A 23,118-nucleotide genomic window follows, 5' to 3' on the forward strand; every position below is an offset into this window, starting at 1 on the left:
AAAACTAACCAACCTCCTTAATTGCTTTTTCGCGATTTTTCTGGTTTCGAACGTTATATCGCGCATTTAAGGGTAACAGCGGTCAAGATTTTAGTCAATCGGTCGCGAGCTGTCCATTTTTTATTGTTGTTACAATAAATTACGGGGTAAATCGCGCGCGCACTTGTTTATTGATCGCGCGCGGAGGCAACGACCGGGTATAATTTAAACGCGAGGTTATTTTCGACGATCGAACGCGGGAAAACCAAACTCAAAATCGTCCCTACGCATGCGATAATTGTCGCAATTAGATCGCGCCGATTGCATCGCGGATGCAATTAAAATCCTGCGATTCGTTTCGCGATGCCGCAAACCGACGCTGACCCGCACCGGTGCGGTGCCGCGGTGGCCGAAAACGCGGAAAGAGGAGAAACGGAAAACCTTTCATTCTGTACGCTCGTACGACGTGTTTATTGTTTTTCTAGACTCGCATGCCTTGTTTACCTGATTGATATTTGCATTTGTCAGTTGGAAAACGATACAAATCGCGAAAACACAATTTCGGAAAACGGACGGAAAAAATCGGCGACGCGGAGAAAAAAAATGCTCGTAACTATGCGCAACAATTCCGATTATTTCCGACATATTTCCGACATATTGCGTGAATGAATATATTAATACCACTCTCTCGTGAGTGGTATCAGCTATTTTATGTATAATATGGTCAACCACTATATATATCGATATATTGGAAATTTAATGACGCTTCGACGAATTTTTGGAGTCGCCGCTCACTTCAAAAGGCGACATAGAAATATTTTTCGGCCCGATATATAATCAATATTTATTTTAGTTCGACGATGAAGAGTAAGAGTGAATTTATATTACGATGTCGATCGCGGTGCGGTCTGTCGAGAGATGGAATTCTAATTAGGTCCTAAGAAATCCATAATTACATTCTGCAACCGTAAATATTATGTTGTATATCTATTCGAGTTCTGTCGTTGCAGACCCGCAAATGAAATTTGATTAAATGCACCACGCGCGACTGGCACGGCGTAATTAACTTTCGCGGGTCACGAAGTCCCATTAAACGTCCTGGCATTCATTCTTAAAATTCGAGCACGACGAGCGTGTTAACTTGCGCACGTAACGCGCTCGTAACGCGGCGAAACTTTGGAGTGATTACCTTAATTCTGCCTAAAGAGTACTAAATGAAATTACATCATCATTATTCCTTATTCAGTCGGCGGAATTGCGTTATTGTTAATAAGGCTCTCGTGTTGTGCGAGAATTTACGGCGCGCAGCACGAAAATTACACCGCGCGCGCGCGTGTACGCTTGTTTCCATTACGTCGCACAAAGCGTGCGTCGCGCCCGTGCCGGTTTGTTGCATGTTTATTGGCCTCTGCGGTATAAAATAAATTTTATTGCCTGTTCTGTTAAAGGGAAAATTACGCGAAAAATTTCGTTGCATTGCGACGCGACGCGGTGCGATGACAGGCTAACAAGCGCTTGTTAAGCGAATGTGTAATTATAATCTAATGTAATTCGCCCCCGCGACGTGCCGCGCCGCGCCGCGCGCTGTCTTTGAAAGTGGAGCGTGAGTGCCGCTTAATAACAGTAACGAGAGCAATTTAATGTAATGGACGAAAAAGAAAGAGCGAGTTTAACGCCACGCCGCCGGTGCCGCAGACGCAGACAGTGTTCTCCGACCGGCTTGCGTCGCGTCCCAAGTATTTTGAAAGGCTCCGCTCCGAGATTAATTGCAATTAGATTGGAACGGCCGACTGGTTTAACGATCACTCCAAGTCGATCGAGCGAGTGGCGGGAGGAAGCTCGAGGAGGCTGCAATTGAACGTCCGTGAATGCCTCAATTTGTCGAAATAAAGTCGCTCGAGGTGGAGGAGGAGCGACTTTGACCGACGGCAAAAAGCTCTCCGGGAATACCTAATCGCGTATTTTCTCGGGATTACGTGGCGCAATTTGCGACATCGGCTGCAACAATCGACGACGTCGCCCGTTCGGCGCGCGTGCCTTTTCGTGCTTGAAAAATGTGCCGGGCGGGCGAGCACTTACGGCGCTTTGTTTCGCGCGCGAAAGTAAAATCGTCTGTATATTGCCCCGACACGATTGTTTTCTGTTTACGGAAGGGAGAGGGGGAGGAATCGATCGGACGCCCCGCAGTTTTCCGGTAAAACGCAGCCCTTTGATCCTCTCCCCGGCGCTTCTACGAGCGCCGCATTGTGTATCGCATTTTCCACAAGCAACAACCGTGGCATTTCGCAAACACGCCCGAGCGTAACGGGGCGCGCCGAGGGTCTTTCTTGTTCGCGATTTACGCGACCCCCCCCCCCTCCCTCCCAAGCACGTAGCCGGCCAATTTCGCGAGACACAATACGGCGGGGGAGAACCTTGCGCGTGTCGTGGGATGACCCCCCTTTCCCCCACGGCAAAAAAGAAGGTGACCAAAGACGCGCGCGAGTGTGCAAGTACGTACTGCAGCCTGCAGCTGAGAGGACAGGCGCGAAGGGCGAGGGGGCGGACGAAAGTGACCGGTGTGTACGTATACACCGGGAAAACACGCGAGCGCTTCGTCGTCCATTCCACGGGACGACTCCCCTTTATGTGCGCCATTATTTCTATCCAATAGAGGCTGAGTAATGCCGCGTAAGGTTTTCTTTTTCCATCCCTGTGTCCCGCAAGCTTCCACCGACAAGCGGCGTTACTCTTTCATGCCTTTTTTCCTCCCTCTCCGTTCTTTTCTTTTTTTTTCCTCCCGCTGTCCTTCGCCGCCCCCGCCGCCGTCGGCCCCACCCGCTTGCAGTTTGCAAGCCTGCCGTCGTCCGTCTGCCCCATCTTCCTCCACATCCTCCCGCGGTGCCCCTTTCCGGTACGCGAAGAAACTTTGATTATAACCTGGCAGCTACTTTCCCGCGGTAAAAGTCTGGTCTGGGGTACCTTAATTAATTTACGTTAAGAGACTTCGCGGAAAGGCAGGTGTACCGTACGATTAAATGGCTTAGAGCGCCGCTAATGGGTAGTAAGCCGGCGCACTGCCATGCCGGGCCGAACACATCGGATGATATACCGGGAGAAGTAATAACGTGGATGGAGAGCCGTTCATGTTTATTTCATATGTGGCCAATCGCGCGTGCTTTAACGGATCTCTCGCGGAACCGATTCGCCCGATATCACCTGTAAATCGCGATTTCCCATCGCGACGCTCCGTTCGCCAATAACGTACTCGAAATATTCTCTCAATGTGGAAAAAAGAATGCGCGATTATTTATCCCGTTGCGGTGCAAAGCAAGCCTTATTTTTTTCAATTAGAAACGTAATAAAAATTAAAAAATAATAATAAGAGAAATAGGATCGTAACGATATACAATCAATTAGAATCAAAAGCCATGCGATCCAAGCTTAGGTCTTTGACAGCCTTATATTAGTTACTGTATACATATATGTCTATATATGTATATACATATAATTTTTCCAACAAACTGCGCGCCGATTATTTGTCGGACTTAAAACACAGTAATTGTTAGAATTAAAAACCCTTCCCTCCCCGGAATTAAATCGACTCGATTTAATTATCTAAAAACTGTAAAGAAAATTTATTGCGAAAAATATTACCTCAGCCAGGGTTCGAACCTGGAACCTCCCTCATTCCGTGTAGGGCGTCGTACCAATTCGACCACCGAGGCATGTGGTAATATTTATCGCAATAGCCGGTTAATAATAGTTTGAAACGTCTTTCTCAGGCGACGTGAATAATAATAAGAGAAATAGGATCGTAACGATATACAATCAATTAGAATTTTCTTTACAGTTTTTAGATAATTAAATCGAGTCGATTTAATTCCGGGGAGGGAAGGGTTTTTAATTCTAACAATTACTGTGTTTTAAGTCCGACAAATAATCGGCGCGCAGTTTGTTGGAAAAATTATATGTATATATATAGACATATATGTATACAGTAACTAATATAAGGCTGTCAAAGACCTAAGCTTGGATCGCATGGCTTTTGATTCTAATTGATTAAAAAATAAATTAAAGGGCTTAGAGACGCAACTGGGTGTTAGTGTCGATATTCACGTGTATTCAATAGAGTTACAAACGTTTGAGTCTGCATTCAGACCATCCTCAGTGTAAGTTTGAACAACTGAATAAAAAATAAACGGCAATTAAGTTACAATGGTACGCAAAACGCATTATTCATTGTCCAATGTATACGTAATTTAATGTATACATTTTATTTATTTGTTCAAATCTACACCGAGGATGGTCTGAATACAGACTGAAATTCTATTAAACTCTATTTGTACCTCTATTAAATTTAATACACGTGAATATCGACGCCAACACCTAGCTGTGGCTCTAAGCCCTTCAATTAATTTATTGATTTTTAATCTTTGAGCCTCTTTATATTTATAACGAAAATTCATTGATATTCGCGTATGCAATCAAATAGTCTCGCTATTTGCAAGAGGTCACGAACAGTTGCGGCGACGGGGCTTTCGTGCTAAAGGAATGGCACACGTTTGGTGAGCTCGAACACGCGATTTATATCGGATATCGGACATCTTGTACGGTTTAGCTACTAAAAGAATAGCTCAAAGCACTCGGAAGTCCAGAGCACTGGAAATCAATAATTGATAAGAGGAACGATTCTTCTTGTCTAGCGAGTGTGGACAGCAATTCCCGCTCCGCCGAGAGTGGATTTATACTGTTCCTTAAAGCTCGGCCCCTTGCGCGAGGCGAAAATCGAAAGCAGCAGTGGGTTCTGTTAAGACCCGTAATAATAGTATACCCTATACACATGTACGATTTAATATTCTAACGCATATGGTGTCTGTGAAACGACGCTCGTGTCACGACGTTTCGGGAAATAATTGCAAATATGAGCGGCGGGAATTGTAGGTGATTACGACGCCGCAATGATAAATGAAATTAAGACAATCGAGACTCCGTCGGGGGATTTCGAATCCGCGCGATTAACGAGCGGTGTCGGTGTGGCGATGTAAATTTTGGGAATTCATCCATCGCGGCCGTGTTCCATATAAAACGTCCGTAAACTGACAGGTAGCACACGGCCGCGCGTGCTTTTATCGACGGGATTCGTAAACGGGTTACTCCGCGGATGCATTGATGAAACAACCAATTATTCTCCTCGATGCACCCCCGGAGACAATTGAGTTTATGCGGCCGATCATATTTTCGTTCCTGTCCGCGGGGACAGGACGTATAAGCTTTTTAACGGATTTGTCAATCGCATTCATGTAAAATCATCCGGCCGACGATAATCCCGGCCCATTGTGAGAGCTCATCAGCGGAATGCATCTCGTTCGCATTAGCCCCCGGCGCGGTGGCGCGGCTGCGGCCCCTTTTCAACCGCCCGCTAACCTGCAGCATTGTTTTTACTTCTGCTTTTAATTAGCCGCTCGCGAGCGTTCAAGTGCCTCAATGGTTTTAGCCAACTTTCACAGCCGCTGGAATCTGAATAAATCCCTTTTATACGCCGCATAATGCTGACGGATTAGCGCAGCGGTATAGTTCGCTGAATAATGCGAGTAGATAACGAGAATATTTCTTCATTAATATCAATCAAAAATCAACTCACAATAGTTGTGGAACGTACGGACGGTTGGAAAAAGTACAAATATACATTTTTTTTCTCACTCGTCGATAGACAATTAAACAACATCGTACGACAATCGTAAATTATTCTTTATTTAATAACGCATCCGTCGTAAGATTGAAACGCGGCTAAACAAAAATTCAAGCTAAACTGGTTGCGGCATTAAGAGAACTACGATGAAAGTACATCTGCTATGTATCACTTTAAATCTCACTTCGACGCCGGGCGATATAAGTTCGTATATTCGGAGTTTCCCCGCGGCACAATTGGGAACCGCCCGCCGCCGCTGGGAAACTTCGAACTCGTAACAGTTTTACCTTTCGCGGCTATACGCGAATAAGGGGGAATGAGTAAGAGCTGCGACACGGAGGATCGAAGTCGAGCGCTCAGCTTGATTTATAGCGGACCGGGACAACTAGTACCCCTCCATCGCGCAATTGCATAAAAGCGCGCTGCCAGATAATGCAAAGAATAATAGAGAAAAGGATATTTATCCCCCGGACTTGAGGCTAAATTTTTGATAACTCGTTCAAGGGAAATTCGTATTGTGCTGGTATCGCGCGTCTGTTAATCGCGACGCGGTTAGGTAAAGACACCGTAGTCGCGCGGGCGAGAAAAAATACCAGCCGAACTTGGGGGCAACTTTAATCGATCATAATGAATGCTCGTCCGCCGGCGTCCTCGCAGCCGGAGGCACGCCGCCGCGCCGCCCGCATTCAGGAACTTCAGAGGCTCTTCAGTCGTTAACGGAGTTTCGCCTTAACGACTGGCCGCTTCGATAAATTTCAATCCGCCTCCTCAGCCACCCAACCCACTCTTTCCCCTCTCCCTTAGTCCTAGGTCCTTATCCAGCGGCGCGCGCGCGCGCGCGAGCGAGCACGCTTTCCAAGACTCCTACGACGACCCTGGGATGCGCTGTGCAAATATGACCCAAGTTGACCCCGGGACGAAGAACTCCGGCAGAAAGCACTCGCGCGGCCCCCTCCTAAGCACCCCCGGACGCAAGCACAGCCACCGAGAGTTTGTCTTTGGTATTAACGGGTTTTGGTATAGAGGCTCGGGAGCTGCAAGAGCGAGCGAGCACGCGCAAGCGGAGCGCACAGCTTTAGTACCATAAATTCCCGAGTACACGCGCGGACTCGCCGCCGCCGTTAATATCGCCCGCGGGAAAGCGGTTTATGGGAACCACCGTCTAAACCTGCCCACCCCTTTGTTGTATTTACTCCGTATTTACTCCTTTTTCCGGATCGGCTCGGAAGATATCGCGCGCGGGCTGCCGCCTAGGTAGGTGGATCCCGGGGAAATAGTATTAAATCTTGATAGCGACGAGGTGCACCCTTCGCCTTATTTTAACGTGCGTTTGGATACTGTGACGGACGGACCGCGAAGCGCGGTGATCGATCAATCGTCGACGTGGGGTGAATTAGTATTTTCGATCTCGCGCGCAGCTCGTGCCCTACTCCTTGATATTGACGCGTTGGGAATACGCGGTAAGGCAGGAATGACGGGATATCGAGAGATATTACGAGATACTTTATCAAAAGGCGTTGGATGTTGAAGGGAATGCATCTAATTTCGTAAATCAAACGAATCTACCAGACTGAACGCTACTAGTACTGGAAACTAATACATAAATATAATATGTAATATTATATTATAATTGGCTGCTTTATAGAACATTTTATAACATATATATTGCAATATAAAGTAAATATATTTGTACTACAATATTATAAACTCTAGAGAATCCACCGGCAATTTCCTTGTATTTCTTTCCAGCGTAATTTGTGGAAGCTTGCCAGTTATCCCGGTTATGTGTCACTAACGTTAGTTATGTCAGCCAGTAGTTACGTCCGGCTCTGGTCAGACCATTCCACCAGTGCGCAGCGCCTTTAAAACGCGAACGGCGCGGATTACCGTCGGGCAAGGTTGTAAATTGAAAGGAAAATCGCTTCTTGAGAGAGCTCACGAACGTCCGCGCGCGACTTCCACGACGCCCGGGGCGCGAAGAATAAATTCCGCGAAGAATGTTTCCCGTTAAGTTTCCGGCGGAGTAATATCGACGCTATTTATCGTTGTCCCCTCCCCCTCCCCTTCCCCCCGGCATAATTGCCGCTTACGTAAATTCGCGTACAACTGGAAATGCGAATTTACTGATTTTATATTTCTTCGGGTTTAATTAACAGCCGCTACTCTACTCGTTGCGTCGTGCAGAAAAGCCGCTTTGTGAGTCCGGGAAATATAGCGGCGCGCGCGCGCGCCGCTTATAAATACATTTTAAACCGGAAATTGAAAGGAAAAGCGGCGCGCGCTATGGGTGAGGTGTACCGGCTGCCGTGGCGCTGCGGAAAATTTCCTGACACTGTCGGAAGGACAGAGAGGAATAGCCCGCGCCCTTTGATAGTTAGACGAGAACGGTTATCAAAATGCCAGAAATATAGCGCGGTTGTGCTGGGATAAAATGCGATTATTTCTCTGTTTTACGTACAATAAATGAAATCAAATTCCGCACCGCAATCCAAATGTTGAAATCATCGCGCATAAAAGAGAACATCGCGGTCGCCGAAATGCGGACGCAGAAATATTTGTCAAAGCACCGGTGGGAGGGAAGGGGCGGGGGGAAATTGCAAAAATAGCGCAAATGCCGGGTAACGTAGGAAAAATTGCTACTTGGTAATGGTTCAAGAGCACTTGTTGAACTATCGGGAACCATCGTGACCTTCCACTCGAGGAAAACCAGAAAAGGGCTGACCACCCTTCACCGGTTGCGAGCAGCATTCGAGTAGCAAAACCCTTCAAAAATAGGTCGCACTTAAACGCGAAAATAACCCCTCCTCGATGGAATCGATGTACTCCCCGGCATCGCGAGTTTACGTCAGAGTGTTTATCCACCCGCCCTGCCGGGTGGCGCGAGAGAGAGAGAGAGAGAGAGAGAGAGAGAGAGAGAGAGAGAGAGGAGAAGATTCAATTACCTCCTCGCAACAAATTGCAAAATGGTATAGCGTAAATTGAAGCAGGAGCAACGTGCCGGGCATTAAAGTTGGTCGCTCTCGATTTTGAAAAGCCTGCAAAAACCGTATTTGAGCCGACGAACGGTAAAAGAGTTATTTTTCCCCCCAGCGATATTCAATTATGAAAATTTGATAACTATCGGCTGAAAAAAAAAATCGCAGAGTGATTGTAGCGGCTCATACAAAAGCCTTTCTATATATAAAATATATAGAAAGTCCCTTTGTGTGTGACCAAAAATAATTTTCCTATCTTGTTTCTATGAAACTTGTTTTGCACAATTCTGTTGTGTAATTGTTTGTATCATCCCTCCTGCCTCCCGTAAAAACATTAACTGTGCTGTGCATGACGGAATGTCCCATGCGGGACGTACAATGCCGACGCGCGAGAGGCATGATGGGAAGAGCGACGCTAAAAAATTATATTTTTCGATTAAATCGCAAGAACATTTCGAAATTTTTTCCTCCCTCGATAAATAAAGACTCGAGGTACTGAAAGGATTAATATTTTTCTACACAATAGCTCGGAGTATATCCCCTGTATAACGGAGCGAGAATTGCGTTCCCGAGCGCGCGGGCATGGTACACGTGCGCGCTATTCGTCGCCGTCGCCGCCGCCGGGGCGACGACGGGTTGCGGAATAATAAAGATTTTGCGAATTTGATGTTTCAATTTGTCGGGGGCCCTCGCAGCGAGGAGGAGGGGGGAGGGGAAGGAAGGGGAGGTGCGCGCGATCTCATCTTCGTTGTTAACCGGAGCGATGTCGAGCACGCCGGGCATAAATTGCGGGGAGACGAAAGCCGGGGCGCTTAATATCGCCCAGCACGTGGAAGCCGTTTACGGAAGCGCGGAGCGAAGCGGAGAGAAGCGCGTTCTTCACATCAAGGTACCTACGCTCTTCTATCCGTTGCCATAGGCTTCCCATATTCGCGCGCTGTTTAGCGTCGCTTAACAAGGCGTACTCCCCCGCACACCGACGACGAAGTAGGATGGTGCCTCTGAAACGCAATGTTGAAAATCAAGGGACAGGTATAACGCGCGTCGAAAGCGGTAGCAGCAGCGGCGGCGATCCAACGAAGCGTAAAGAAACTTTAGCGTCACTCGTCGCCGTTGCCGACGGCTTTACGCGAACGCCCGTGTTATTAATCGTTAATTTGAAAACGGCAAACGTCGCTTTGTAAGAGCGGGTTTTCTGCCAGCTTTTTGTCGTGTATTAAATATGCGATGCTAAACGCCGGGATCAAAAAGCATATAAATATAAAATAAATATACGCGAGAGATGCACGTTTTTAGTAGTACGGCGTTAACGTGTATTCTTGGCGTTGCGCGTTGGAAAACTTCGTTATCTCGTCATTTAATCGTATCGCTTATTGAACCGCGAAGCGAATACTTATTTATAACAACCGGAGGCGCTACGTGCCGCAACGTCGATCGATGTTGCCGCACGTCATACGGTGAAGGACGATTAAATCATCGAAATTGATCGTCTAGCGGCCGTAGCGCGGTTAAAGATTAAACGTGGTTGCAGATCGGACGCTTTTAACGCAAATCCCCCAAATAGCGGGGGTCAAAAATAATTCACGTCAAAACGCGAGGTTTCTCCCGCAATGCTATTCGCGCGCGCTCGCGCTCACGCTGGTTTATACGGCGCGATGTCATATGCGTACGAGCATGCATTTGCCCGGAAGTTTCAGCTTAATTTCATCTGCAGGGTAGCAATTGAAAGCCCCGCCGAATCGGCCCGGCAGCCATTTCCGCGTTTCATTTGGCCTCGTTTACAAGTGAAAGTATCCGCGGTGCAGGGTGCTATCCGGACCGGGGTGGAAATTCGCCACTCCGATCGACAGGGATAAAAAGAAAACGAGAAACTCTTTCTCGCGACAGCGCCCGCTTATTCCCGAGGCAGAAAAAAAGAAAAGAAAAACTTCTAATCATTTTCTCTGTAAATTACCGAAAACGCAGCTTCTCTCCCGGTTATTTCTCGCGACTCGCGCACTCGGCGCGCCATCGTTTCGTTACGTCGCCGCCGCAATATTTCGGTAGAATTGACTTTCCGCGCGGTGGGCAGGTCAATCTCCTTGATAATCATCATTGCGGAGGCAATACGTAATACGATTGTTAAAACTTGGAGGATTCCCTGGGAAGTTACGCCAAACTTTGGTCGCGCCGCGGCCGCATTAAAAAAAGTGCTGTACAAAATAAACTTGATAATGAATGCAATTCTCTGTTTGTGAGAAAATGTACTTTGAAAGTAATAACACTATTATGGTCGGCGCAATCAGAGTGAAATTTTCAGCGATCTTTCTTTTTTTTCCCTCTTTTTCCCTTCCTCGCTCTCCCATCATTTGTTTTTTTACCGGGCTTTCGTCGGCCTGGTTTTTCGTCACGATCACGCCCGCCGGGTATAGGTATATAACGCGGTGGCGAACATGTCGCTTGTTAGGAGAAAAATATTTTTTTTTGCTCATCGATTCACACACGTGCACGTCGCGGGCAAAAAAATAGGTCGCGATTATTGTACGCGCGACTTATCGAAATGGCATGTAATGTCCGGGCTCTCGTGCGGAGATAATACGGCTATTAAATTCCGTTTTACGCCGAAAATGCGTACACGACGGCGTAATAGAGCCCGCGCCATGTCGAGATTGCTCCTATGATCTAGTCGTTGTTGTACCATGATATAATGATGCCATCAACTAGGTAGGCGCACACGCTGCCCCGCTTAATCTCGGCTGCGCGAAAGCAGTTTATACTATTAGAGACGCGATATACGTGCGTGTTTAATCATGGCGTTCCCCCCCCCCTCTTTCCCCGCTCCGGGTTCTGTTTTCATTCGACGGGTAATTAGCCGAAAAGAAAATGCCGACGCAAAGATCGCCGAATACGCGCGGATTACTGCGGATGATTAAAATTAAAACCGGCTCGCTCGCGCGCAATCAGGAGTATTACCGGTGAAGTTGACCGCTTTGGGTTTTCTGCACGGTTTACGCATAAATATTACTCGCGTATATGCCGGGGCGTACGGAATACGTAATGCGAAATCATGTATCGCCTAATGCATGTACGTCCACGCGGTTAAACATATACTCCATTACGCGATGCGGGATTACAAAGTTTTAACTAGGGGAAACTAGTTCAAAGCTCCGGGGCCGAAACGCAGGCTTCAATTTTCTAGCACGTTAAAGAGAATTAGCCATGATCCACTCCGATAGCGATCGCGATATTTTATAAAATCTTTTTTAATTATCAAAGTGCAGATGTGTCCTCCACCGGGGTTTACCTTGCAATTTTTTATATTACGTAATATTTTGTACATCTGCCTTTTAAAATTAAAAAACAAAATACACGTTTGCAACGTACGCGATGCTTTCTAGCGCACATATAACGTTATTGTAAATTAGAGTATAATATCTGCATTTTTTACCATTTTCGAAAATCATGCGCGCTGCAATATGCAATATTTGGCGTGTACTTTCATATTTCCGCTGAATGTTGGCGCAACGAGATTATTGCGCGGTCAAAAATTCTTGGGGCAACTGCGCGAGATAACAAGTTTAACGAGTAAAACACTTGAAAGCGGCACAGCGGAGGACAACACGGCGCGACTTTTATTCTCTACTACAACTCTGTTCTTATGGAGAAAAGCGCATTTGCGAGAGAGGGAGAGAGAGAGAGAGAGAGAGAGAGAGAGAGAGAGAGAGAGAGAGAGAGAGAGAGAGAGCTGGAATATTGTGTGCACGGTGCGCCGTATTGTGCTGCAATGTGTTGTGTTATCTTAGCGAACACGTGATAAGGACACACTATTGCTAAATTTACTTTCCAGAAATATTTTCACTGTCCAAATATTGTTGATCTAACATTTAGTGACATTCTACACGTAATAATTTTAATTAACTCGTCACTTGCTTCTGCATATTTTTTCGACGACAATGTAAAGTACAATATGTTACAATCAAAGATTATTCGATATATGTTTCCAATCGGAAGGATCCTAAATCCTAATTCCATTCCGCTGAATAATCAGTCAGTAACTTTCTGCGCGCCAATGAAACCCGAAATAATTTCGCGACCGCGCAATCGCGTCTAATCGAATTATTGCAACGTCGCTCGGCGAAAAGAACGACTCGAAATATTTTACGAAGCCGACGTGATTCGACTGTTACGATTCCATCTATCGTACGTGTAACGCTATTGCGCCGCCGGCTATGTAATATAGGGATATGTAATTTGTCAAGGTTGTTTCTACGACCTCGTTCCTCCACTGTCGCGCCGTGACGTAATGACGCCATCAAACCCCGCGCGGACGTAAATTCATCGGCGAAGTTCGCGCTTAATTCCGCGCTATGGGGTAGCAATTCGTCGGAAGAGAGGCGGGTACTACTGTACCGGCACCCCGCAGATTTCCATTTCTACCCCGTCGCGCCCTCGCGTTCGAAATCCGTTCTACATTCACCCGGTGCGACGAATTCCCGGAGAATCGAGGGACGTATGTACGAACGAAGATACTTATACGTCGAAACGAGTTTCGAACTACCACAATCGTACTTCATTTTCCGCGATAAATACGCGACCGGTTAAATTACCGGAGGGGGGAGGGGGACGAGATCGGTAGAACGTTCACACACTGGCACTCTCGACGGTAAATCATTAAAATCAATGTTACACACATCAGTTGCAAAGCATATACTCCCGCGCGTCGCAAATCATTCTAATTACGCGCACATCGTGTAACGTTACACGTGAACGCTTTAGCCGAACGCGTGTCCAGAACGTGATTGCGCATCATTAACGGTATAGAGCCGGTCGCGGCACAGCGACGCGTAACTTTGTCGCCGTGTGGGCGGCGGCGGCGGCAGTGCCGTTGATGATGTAAAGGCGCCATCAAGTATGCGAGCGTAAATTCGCCGCCGTGAAGTTTTCGGTCGATATCGCCCGCGGGCGTCGGGACTTACGTCGTCTGTTCATTTTTGATTCATCACCGGTCGTAACGTAGCGGGGGAACAAAGTTCTGCTCCGGAGCTCGCTCGCTCGCTCGCTCGCTCCCTTGCTCCTCCGGGTTGGGAAACGCCGAAACGATGTAATCGGGATCGAAAATCCCGGCGTAACGACCGCGGGGAGAATTCCGGGGGATGTGGGATGGGAATCGTGCCCCTACGCCTCTCACCGAAGGTCGTAATTTCCAAATCATTTGTAGCCGATGCCGATGTTCAGACCCCGTCTGCTCTCTTTCTCCCTCCGCCGCCGTCAACGATAGGATAGCTGTTCAGCCGCGAAATCCGCCGAAGCGCGTTCGCGGACAGGTCCGTTGTGATCCATATATCCGGCGCTGCGATGTAATCGGGACGGTTTGCCGGTGTTTCCGACATCCGTGCTCGGCGGCCGATACGATGTAATGAGAGCCATCGAGCACGCGCGCCGACATAAATTCGGCCAAAGTTCCCGCTTAATATCGCCCGCGGGCGAGGCGATCGGCGAGAACGGTCCGTCTCGGTTCTCGAAATCGACACGAAGTTCCGTGTCTGTGGCCTCCCCCGGTCTCCGGTCCGTCCATTCTCTCCTACTCTTCCCCCTTTCTCCGTTCCGTCTCATCTCGTTCCACCAGGATTCATGCCCGGAGCGGTGACGTGTCCGCAACTAACCGCGCCAACGGAGAACAGGACGGGCTTGGGTTGCACGGGCGCGGGCGGAGCGCGGAGGGTTGAACCGTGGAAGTGAGCGGTACGACGAAACCGGAAATCTCAAATATACCGGCTTTGGCCACCTAGCCGGGACGGAAGGAGTTCCGGGGCTTTGTTAGGAAAGTCTGGGAGAGCGAAGCGAGCGGACAAACGTATACCCGTATATATACCCGGGCCATACGCAACGGATATATATTGAGATACCTGCAGCCTTGCGGTCTCGCGAGGCCTCCGTCGTTTGTTCGCCGACCGATATCCGATGGCACGCTGCTGCTGCTGCTGCTACAACCGTGGGTAACGGCTTTGTCGCTGATTCGGTGAGACAGTACCGGGGATAAGGGACGAGTCGGTCTGTCGTAGCAGGTCAGGGGATTTTGATCACGACGACTGAAATTGTTCCTCGCGAATGGGAAGACCGGATGTCATACGGAAGATGCCGACGAGAAGATAGTTGGGTGGAGAAAATAAAAGCAGCGTGAAAAGATAGCTTTGTTTCTTTTTCCGGATGATCCGATAAGTGAAAAATGTATAGAAGAAAACACGAATTAATTCAAGACCCCGAGATAAACGAGAGAAGGATGACTATATTAGATAAGTCGCAGAAATTTATTTGTATAAATGTTTGAAGATCAGTAATATCATCGGAGCAAGATATATTGCGTCACTCAGGCTTTGTCTGCGCCCGATAGCTCCGATATCGGATTTGTGTCACGTTAAAACTCCGTCGAAAATTCACAGCACGTATACTCGTCAATTAATAGTTACTTGACGGCGCGACACAGAACTGCACTTTCTAGACGTTTATATTGAAGCCGTAACTTCAACAGATTCCCGAAGAGAGTATCAAAGCTTTAATCAAGTAAAGACCTCGGTCGCTCGTAATATTATTCATACGCGATAAATTTAATACTGTTGCCTGAATTACTCGAATATAAAAATTGAATAATCTCTGTTTATATAATTACAAGCAGAAAAAAAACACCTTCCTGAGCGAATTAAATATTAACGAGATTATAAAATCGCGAGAAAAAAATTTAATGTAAAATAAATAAATACACAAACAGGGAAGTTAATCAATTTGTCATCTTGCTTCCTGCCGTGCATTAGGGAAAGAAAACGGTTTTCCAAGATAGAAATAAGCTAAATATTGCACTTTTAATGACGAAAGAGAGAAAAAGAGAGAGAGAGAGAGAGAGAGAGAGAGAGAGAGATGCGAAAAAAGAATAAATTCACCAGTTCTACTCTTAAATTCACGTAAAAGCGCTAGCCGCGCACCGGAGCGCTCCTTCCTCCAAGAAAGATGAAAAAGTTAAAACTTCAACCATCCTGCGTCGCGCGTATTCGCCGCACAGACATACACAGTGTTTAGTTGAGGCAACTTTAAGTCCAGGCACTTCAAAGAGACGTCAGCTAGAAATTTCCGCGTAAATTTCTCAGATAGACACGCTATACCGCGCGCGAGTGTGTACAGCGACTGTGTCGCGTACATCCGCGTGTATGCGAGTTGCGTGATAGATACAAAATACAAGGATACAATATATAGGATGCCCGTCGACTCGCCTGGAGAATTACGATATTGTAAGCAAGTATCGTGCATAAGATCTACGTGGTTTCGTGTTGGAGGACGAGCGAGAGAGATAGAGCAAGGGAAAGAGAAGAGAGGTACATGACCGGAAGTCTCTTGATTACACGCGGAACTTGAGCAATTATTATATATTTTATACTAAAAGCGAGTGCGACGGAAACTCTCTCTTTACCAACGCCAATCTGTCAACAAACTTCGAGAAATAAATGACTGTTTCTCCGATTCAAAAATATCCGCCAATTTTTTCAAACTACATAAAAGCTACGTAAGATAATAAAGAGCATTTCTCTCTTTTGGGACATTTGTTTTCTTTCCTTCCTCCTTGAATGATAATGAGAGTCCTGAGAGTCCCCGAAACGTCCTAATCCTCAAGTCTCCCAAAAATTATCATTAGCCCCCCGGAATGTACCCTTATAAAGGAGCATTCATTTCCAAGCGCGGTAGGAGACCGCGGCCGTTATACTCGCGACAGCCGTCTTTATTGCCGCGGTGAGGGATGTGGACTTAGCTTAACGGAGTGTTGCCTTCCGTCCGCGGAATCCACCGTTTTCCTCTACCGCGCTTTCTTCCTCCTCCTCCCACGTACGCCACCCCTTTTTGTCCCCTTCTCCCCTCCGCTTCCTTTCGGCCTCCTTCCGCGCCGTCTTTCTTCACGGCTGTGCCAACAAAGAAAGCGGGGTAATCTGCAAACGACTCGGCTTATATATCTAACGAGGCGGCGCATTAGTCGTGGCCGGTGATCTGTATGCGAGGATATTGCGAGCGATGCCGGCTTTATTTACGGCGCCGCACGCCCCCCGGGGGGTGTGGAAGCGCGCCCCATGATGTCCGCCGCGCGGAGTGCCGTCGCCACTTAAGCGCCCCGGCGGCGCGGGCGGTGCGCAGCCTCGCGGACGTATTTCTTCTCGAGCAGCTCGTAATTTCGCGCGCCGCTGCGACGAGAGCTCGTCGGTATCCACTGAGACCTCCGAGGGGTATCGCGATATTATTCCATGTTTGTTTTATGGATGCCGAGGGACCGAGTGCGCCTCGCCGCGCCGAGATATTCCGGAAAAATGATCCAGTCGGCCACCGATAACCAACGTTAGAATATTGACGCCGTTTTATCAACAGACTTTTTGGAATAATTTGCATTAATCTCTCTGGAAATCAATAATTTCTAAGTCACAAGCAAACATGTATAATTTTTATGGTAAAACTCCTGTTTAGGGGAGATACCTCCATGTGATCTTGTCCTTTATATATATTTTATAGAGATCACCCTCTTGAGTAACTTTCAAAAGGTTTTAGATGTCGCTCGTTGTTTATTAAACAGTTATTAACAAAGTAAATTTAATGAATAGAACATAATATTCTGACATATACATTTAAAAAGGTATTTACATCCATACGGAAACTGTATTGTGATAAAAAATCCTTGTTACAAAAAATTTGTAAGCATACTTTTGCGCGAGGTAGGGGGCTATATCATTGTGATTAATGTTGCTTATTAAAAAATGTGCGTGCATAAATTTACATCTCAACAAGCAACATTAATATCACATTGATAAAAGTTGGGTTAGGCTATATCTTTACTCTTTAGACGTCGCCTTCCACCTCGCCTAAAAATATGCTTATAAATTTTTTATAATGAGGTTTATTATTGTACAGTTTATGTGGAAAGTTGGAACCCCATGTGGAATCATTTTATGTTAAGAAATAACTTTCTTATAAAAGTCGCTAAAAAAAGATAGTTTTTTTAGGGTGCAGGGAAAAGACAGATCTCTTTCCTCGCTTATATATATATATATATATATATATATATATATATATATATACTATTTTCGCGTACATTTCAGTCATTTATGTCTTTCAGTACTGAGAATAACTGTTATATTTTTCAAACTTCTATCGTTAACAACTTTTTAATAAATAAATAACGAGCGACGGCCAAAACCTTTTGAAAGTTACTCAGGAGAATGATCTTTATAATATATATGTGAAGGATAAGGTCACTGAAAGTGCCTTCCCTATAAACAGGAGTTTTACCATTTTTATTATTCACTTGTCACATTAGTTTTCTTCCCTGAAGGCATCCAAAGAACTCGTGCGAGAAGAAAATGTTCCTTACATCGTAAAATTATCATGTAATATCCAATATTCCAACGGAAATAGCAGTTCTCGTATCGATGATTAAAATATAACGCGCAGTATAAATGCCTCCGAAATTTTAACACAACACCATTAGTCACCTCGCGCGTCTTGTTTCAGCCTGTGTTATTGGGGGACCGTTATCGCTCGCGCAAAACCGCCCATCTATTCCGCCGAAATTCAACCACCCTCCCCCCTGTCCAATGGTTGTAGATGACGCACAGCTATCACATAAAAAGGTACAGAAGCGGAAGCGCTTTTCCCGCGTTCGCGATTTTTCCATTTTGTATAGTCCGCCGATCGGCACGTTGATGACGTTCGCGCACACCTCTCCTCCTCGTTCCCACCTTGCTGGTCGCGTTTCCATGAATATTGGAAAATCCAATTCGGTATTACTCAATCCGGAATCGATCCTGGATCCTCTCCCGGTCACCATTCTAATCGCGTGGTTTGCGTTGGGCGAATTGAAACGTTAAACGCGCCGTGTTATCGGATAAGTATTAACGGTGCGATCTGTGAAATTTGGGACGCAAACTATCATTCGTTTTTATTTCGTCGCGACGTGTTAAATAAATTCTCAACATGATGGTGCACATTGTACAGCTGGTAAATAAAATACATACAGCGCGCCTTCCTTTCACCCCCGACTAGGCATTCAATTTACCGGATGCGCATATTATACCGGAGCGCCAACGTCGCCAACGTCTAATTCCGCGCGAGGACTTCTCGACCGTGCGCCAGATCACTCTCGGTATCGGTGCATTGTATTGGACCTCACGCTCGAGGAGGTCCGAATACCTTCTACGGATTCGCCGTCGTATCGTCAAGTCCCGATGAATCCCGAGCCCGTTGCGGCACAATACCGCGCGGCGGTATATTCCCAGACACACTACACACTCCCCATTCGGATTCGCGACTACTTAGGGGGACACGCGCATTCGCTCGCGTTTCTCGCGAATTCCTTGTTCCTCGGGATATCCGATTCGCCGAGCTGCTCGAATCGCGCAATATAATTCGGGCCGGCACGATTAACCGGAATTCGTGCGAAGAACCAATGATCCAGCGAGGAGGACGATAAGCCGTGGTTGGGGGGCTTCGGACGGGTTCTGCCACGCCGAGGAAGCCAGTAGTTGCGGAACGAACTGGAACGGCCAGGCGAGCGCGTAACTTTTTCCGCCGTTTCAGATTTTATCGCGTAAACGGGGGACACGCTCAGAAGCTCCCGAGGCTCCGGGGCAACTCCTCTGTTGCTGTTACCGTCGGAATTTATCCGACAGTGAACTAAATCGCGAGCGCGTAGGTGCCGCCTAATAGTTCGTAGGTACTCTCCGGCACGTACAACCTCGCAGGGATCTCCGTCTCCGTCTCTCTTTCTCTCTCTCTCTGTCTCCCTTATTTCCCCGTCTCTTTTTGCTCCGCTCTCTCGCCAAACCGTTTAAAGTAATTGCACTACGTTATGCAACGGCGAACCCCGACTGACACCGCGCCGTGTCGGATACACTCCTGGGAAAAATTGGATTGTATCGCGGAAATATTTAATCGTCAGAGAGAAACTGTGGTCGAGTCGTCTTTTAAATATATCACGGTCCGCGGCTCACATCAAACAGCGCAATGTGCTTTCTCTTCAAACACACTCCGCGCTCAATCCGTTGCGCGCCGCTATCGCTGAATTTCAACATTTTTAACACCGTTTTCGCGTCGATTGAAACGACGTGGTACATCAGAGTTGCAAAATTTAAACCTTCCAAATGGATATTCAACGTTTAAAATCGTCCAGATTTTTTAAAAATTACTCCGGTATCGGAGCACCTAGGGCGGGAAAAGGGAGCCGGGGTTAAAATACAAGTTATGAACAGTTGAACGGGGAGTGAGAGCGTAAATTATTTCCTAGAATTAATTTGAAATCCGACCGGTATATCGAGAGTCGAGTGTGTTATCTCGCTGCGCTGCCGCTGCGAGGGGAAAACGGATACGTTTCCCGCGGAATCCCGCAAAAGCGTTTTATCGGCTACATTATTCTGCACTTGTACGAAGCTGTTGGCCGGCCACGATCTCACTTAACCGTATAGAAATCTATGCGCCCGCCCTACGCGCGCTATGTGTAACGTTACGATGTATATATTCGGGTGGCGCGTATGCCGAAGTCGTTATCGCGAAACCATACGAGAACGCGGTGGCAGCCGGGGGATTTCTGCTTAACAGCGTGGCACGTTGATGCGTCTGGCAGTCGTTTCCCCGGCCCAAGTCTTCAGTTCCCCCATAGAGCCCGTACGCCCCGAAATAGAAACGCTATACGCTTTGCTTAGAGTTAGGAAGAGTTGCTCTGGGCGTCACGTCGGCGCCAGATATTTACGATGGAAAGAACCTTCTCCGTGCGGGGCCACGCTCAATAGAGAGCTGTAAGGAGGTTACGACAGTAGTAAACTCCGATCAATTTCGTTTCGTTGTTTCCCGTGTAATGTTACAAAGGGCGCGGAAGTTACCAACTTCGATCCCTCCGGGGTATCGGCCAGGATCGGCCGCTAAATCGAATGGAACATTTAAGGCGGGTTTTGTGTACGAGTTTAATGCCTAAGCGATCGTTAAATGAGCCGCTTATCAAGTAACGTTCACCGCCATGGTAATCATTCGTGACCGGCGCTATTTATATATCAATTTTTGGAAAAAAAGGACAGTATTTTAATGAAAAAATGGCGGCAGTCTAAAAGTTAATGTAATATTAAAAATATCGACATCGACTACATCTAGTTTCGTTTTCACAAACAGTGCATATTTCTTGCGTATTAAAATCGCTCGGTGAGCGATTTTTAATCGCATTATCGTTAGGCTACAACGTTATCCGGATTTAATGGCACTTCTGTTCTTCGGCGTGTCGCGAATTCCAAACTCACCGAAGTACCTGTCAAATTTGTCGTAACCATAAATCCCACCCGGAAAACGCGCTCGTCGCGTCGTTCCGGCGCGTACTCTGCAAATACCGGGCGAAGGAACCGGGAATTTCCGGGAGAATTGACGGTTGAATCTAAAGTTTCTTTACGTAGAGAAGCCGCGCAAAAGCGCTATTTTAAGACACGTACGTGCCGCAGAAAGCGCGCCGCCACTTTCAGACTACCTCGCGAGGACCGTCGTCGTCGTCGCCCATCGGTCGTCGCCGTCTCTCAAGCCGTCGACGTTCGCGCCGTCGTCGCCGTGGAAATGAATGAAAGCGTCAAACGCTCTCCTTTCGTGAAACATTCCCCTTTCGCTCGGGGGAACCTTTTTTCGTCGCGAGGTAGCTCGTAAACAGTTCGCGAATTCCGCGTATACTTTAAGTACTTATCCGTCAAAAGCTCGTTTCGATTCAATTCGATTCGACCTCGTGACGCAACCACCCTCCAGGAAGAATCATGGAAAAAAGGACAGGGACAGGTACCTGCCCGCGCGCTGTCGATCCATCGGACACCGCTGCTGGCAACGCGATGATTCATTCGTGTTTACCCGCGCGCGCTCGAAACTTCGCGCGACATACGACGCCGTGCAAAAAGACAAGTGTGCGCAGATGCGAGATGCACACCGTGTCGGTTCGACGTGATGCATCGCGGTTTTACGCGTGACGATAAACGGCCCCGTCCTCGTGCCCGCTGGCTTCGTGTCGCGAGTAGAGATTATTTGTGAAACCTGCGTAAACTGCGCGGCGGCTTTATCAGCGCTGTTATCAGCTTGCGACCGAGGCTTTATCACGCCGCTCTCTCTCTTTCTGAAGCATCGGCTGCAACGCGAGTTTAACGCGAGAAACTTAAAACTGCGTCTGCGTCGCATTAGGAAACTCCGTTATCGATTTGTTATAATGCAACGTTATAAATAACGTCGCGCGGATATGCTTTTTATCGATAGATACGTCGTATTTTTTTAATTAGAGGATATACCGGTCGCTTTTACCAACGCTTTAACATTTAACAATTTTATGCGAACGACATGTTATATATTTTGCCGGAGCTTTTAAACGGATTACATCGTGCTTGCTTTCGCGATCGTATTACCGTCTGCAAAAGTTTTTACGAATTTACGGGTCGATGAGTGCGATGTTAATGACATTCCCATTAGCAGTTTCCAGCCCCGAACGGCTCAAGTTAATACAACGACTTAAGTTTGTTCGATAATTACGTTCGTACGTGACAACATATCGAGTTAGCTAAAGGAGCTTCCCCAAGATCAAGCGCCTGATATCGGAAAACTTCTTAAAAGACTGGATAACTAAAGGATCTCTCCTCTGTTGTAAATTTCATTTTCCGCACAACATCCGCGCGATCATTCACGACTGCGGAGTTTCGAAAATTGACGTATATGCCGTATATACGAGATAGTTTGTTTTCTTTCGAAAGGAGTAAATTTCGGTGGAGTGGAAACTCGCGTGCAACGGCGAGAGAAACAAACAATTTTGACAGTCGCGTCATCAAGTTATTGATATAAATATGTGGGTAAGCTATAAAAAATTAGATTAAAATTTGTACATTATGAGAATAAATATAGTTCTCGTAATTATTAGCGTGTTTCTATTGTTAGATAAATTAATTGGAAAATACCATGTATATGTGCGTATGTGTATGTATCTCAATGTAAAATATTTGTCGAAAATATTTGTTTTTTATTTAAGCGTATAATTTATAGATGCATATGCAAGTGCATATGTGTTGTAAATTTTAAAAAATCTTTATCACTTTCATGCATCAGTTTTAATATTTAATCCTGGAAAGAAGCTAAACGTACACCTGAAATTCTATCAGGAAAATATTTGGGAAGAAGAAAGAAGGAAAAGAGAAGAGAGTAATATAACGTTCTATTATTAACGATTTTTCCTTAATATTTTCTATATTAATTTATATTAATTTGTGTTTGGTTTATGTTAATATTTAATACAAAACATTTTTTTGTTGATCTTCGTCCCGTGTCTACATCAAAATGCGTCAACAAATGATATAGATTATAGCAAATAAATTCGAGTCTTTGATACGTATATGTTTGTACAATAAATCGACAGACAGGAGGCGTACATATCACTCATCTAGGATTAAATATTACAACTAATTTATTTCAGTTTATCTAGCTTTGGCGTAATAG

This window comes from Temnothorax longispinosus, chromosome 10, assembly GCF_030848805.1.
Source record: "Temnothorax longispinosus isolate EJ_2023e chromosome 10, Tlon_JGU_v1, whole genome shotgun sequence".
NCBI classification, from domain to species: Eukaryota; Metazoa; Arthropoda; class Insecta; order Hymenoptera; family Formicidae; genus Temnothorax; species Temnothorax longispinosus.